Below are 3,301 nucleotides of genomic sequence, written 5' to 3'. Positions count from 1 at the left end.
AAACACCAAAAATGGGAACCCCAGGCAACCAGAAAATACCATGGAGATCGCACAAAGGGAGAAGCTCAAGAAAGCAGCCTCATAAAGTTGTTTATTAACTCCTGAGCTTATCCTAAAGGCACACAAGCATGAATCTGATCCTAAACATAACACTGTAGGCTTTGATAACTGAAGAAGAAAACAGACCACTGTCCAGGTTTCAGACTGGCCACCAGGTAGCACACAAATTTGAATACCAACTCAAGGCTTTGAAAACAGAACTAACATTGAAACCACAGCCCACAGAAGCCTGGTCAGTACTCTTGGCCCAAGCCCAACAGGGTTAATTGCCTGCTAAAACAAAAATATAAATATTCTGCACAGGACTTAAACAAGACACGGAATTCCATAACGTGGTATTCAAGAACACTACTCAGAATTACTTGACATATAAAGAAGTGAGAAAGTGTCAACTAACACAGGAAAATATAATGAACACATGTCAACACTAAGTGAGGCAGATCCTGGAATTTTCTGACAAAGACTTTAAAGCAGCTGTTATAAAAATGCTCCAAGTAAGGGCAAATACTCTTGAAACAAATGGAAAGCTAGAAAGTCTCAGCAGAGAAATAAGAGATATAAAGAAGAAACAAATGGACATTTCAGAACTGAAAAATATAATAACCAAAAGTTTAAAACTCACTGATAGGCTCAATAGCAGAATGGAGATGGCAGGAAAAAGGATCGGGAATGTTGAAGATAGTTCAATAGAAATTATCTAATCTGAACAACAGAGAGAAATTGAAAGAAAAATTAACAAAGCTTGAGGCTCCTATGGGACACTAACAAAAGGTCTAACATTTCTGTCACTAGAGTCCCAGAAGGACAGGACTACTGCACAGTTGCAGTACAAAAAAAAATTATTTGAAGGTATTAGTTCTTCAATGATGAAACTTCCCAATTTATTCAAATACATGAACCCACATATTCAAGAACCCCAAGACAGGATGAATTCCAAACAGGATAAAACACAAATTCATGCCCAGATACTTCATAATTAAACTGCTGAAAACTAAAGACAAAGAAAAGAATCTTGAAAGTAGCCAGAGAAAAGTGATGTTTTACTTATGAAGGAAAGAATGATTCAAATGACTGTGGATTTCTCTTTAGAAACCATAGAGGCCAGAAGTAAGTGGAACAACATTTTTAAAGTGCTGAAAGAAAAGAACTATCAACATATAATTCTATGTCTATTGAAAAGGTCTTTCAGGGGGCTGGCCAGTTAGCTCAGTTGGTTAGAGCATGGTGTTTTAATACCAAGGTCAAGGATTCAGAACCCCTTACAGGCCAGCCACCAAAAAAAAAGATCCTTTGGGGAAACAATGTAAGTTGTATAAGACATACACTCAGGTGAAAGGAAAATAAGGGAATTTATTGCTAACAGACCTGCTCTAAAAGCACTGCTGAAGGACGTTCTTCTGGCAGAAAGGACATGAAGCTTAAGGACACTTATAACATCAGGAACGAAGGAAGAGCAACAGAAATGATAAACATTTATGTAAATATAATAGACTATTCTCTTGTATTCTACAAATATGTTTGATGGTTGAAAACAAAGATAACATTGTCAGGTGGTGTTTTCAATATATGTGGATGTAACACATAAGAGACCTACATACACATAAGGGAGAATGAGGTTACCTATAGGGTGATAAGTTTTCTATATTCCACTTGAAGGGGGGAAATAGTCATTCTAAATAGACTGTGAAAAGTTAATTATGCATGTTGTAACCCCTAGTGCAACTGTGAGAATGAGGTTACCTATAGGGTGATAAGTTTTCTATATTCCACTTGAAGGGGGGAAATAGTCACTCTAAATAGACTGTGAAAAGTTAATTATGTATGTTGTAACCCCTAGTGCAACCGTGGGGAAATAGTCATTCTAAATAGACTGTGAAAAGTTAATTATGCATGTTGTAACCCCTAGTGCAACTGTGAAAAAACTATCCAAAGATATAAAGACCGAATAAAAAATTAAAATAAAATACTAAGAAGTGTTGAAATAGTTTAAAAGAAGGCAGAAGGAGAGAACAGTAGAATTTAAAAGAGGCAACAAAAGAAAAAAGTCTGCTGTGAACCTAAAACTGCTGTAAAAAAAAAAAATAATAAGGTCTATTTAATAAAATAAAATGGTAACCCCCATCCAAACACATCAATAAATATATCAATTGTAAATAGTCTAAACGTATCAATTAAAAGATAAATTGTCAGAATGGATTTTTTACATGATCCAATTTTAGGCTGCCTAAAAGAAACTCACCTCAAACATAATGGCATAGATAGATTGAAAGAAAAAAATGGGAAAAGAATATACTAGGAAAATAATAATCAAAAGAAACGTGGAGTGGCCATATTAACAACAGACAGAGTAGAATTCAGAGAAAAGAAAATTACCAAAGATAAAGAAGGACTTGGGCCGAGCCCGTGGCGCACTCGGGAGAGTGCGGCATTGGGAAGCGCAGCAGCGCTCCTGCCGCGGGTCCGGATCCTATATAGGGATGACTGGTGCACTCACAGCGCTCACTGGCTGAGCACGGTGCAGCNTTAGAAGATATTTTGCACTGAATGAAAATGAAAATACAGCATAACAAAATTTGTGGAATATGCCTAAAACAGTGAAACCAAAAGCTGGTTCTTTGGAAAGATCAATAAAATTGACAAACCTCTGGCCAGGCTAACAATAAATACCCCCAAAACAAACAAAAACAAACAAACAAAAACAAACAAACAAAAACAAACAAGCAAACAAAAAACAAGAGAGAGAACACAAATTACTAATATCAGAAATGAAAGAAGGCGCAGGAGCAACGCCGAGGGTTGCGATCCCGTTGCCGGTCCCCGGTCCGGTACGGGGGTGACAGAATGAAAATACAGCATAACAAAATTTGTGGAATATACCTAAAACAGTGAAACCAAAAGCTGCTTCTTTGGAAAGATCAATAAAATTGACAAACCTCTGGCAAGACTGACAAAGAAAAAAAGAGAGAATATACAAATATCAGGAATGAAAAAGCAAATATCACTGGAGATCTGCAGACATTAAAAGGATAATATTCATAAGAGACTACTATACCAACCCCACACAGATATATTGGACAACTTAGATATAGTAGACCGATTCCTCAAAAACAATTAACTACCGGGCCGGCCCGGTGGCGCACTGCGCTAGTGCGCCGCTTGGGAAGCCCAGCTGCGCTCCCGCCGAGGGTTCGGATCCCACATACAGACCGGTTCCCGCTCGCTGGCTGAGCAAGGTGCGGGC

The sequence above is a fragment of the Galeopterus variegatus genome, unplaced genomic scaffold (assembly GCF_000696425.1).
Source record: "Galeopterus variegatus unplaced genomic scaffold, G_variegatus-3.0.2 Scaffold10119, whole genome shotgun sequence".
Lineage (NCBI taxonomy): Eukaryota > Metazoa > Chordata > Mammalia > Dermoptera > Cynocephalidae > Galeopterus > Galeopterus variegatus.
The sequence above is the reverse complement of the archived record's forward strand: the minus strand, read 5'-3'. Positions refer to the sequence as shown.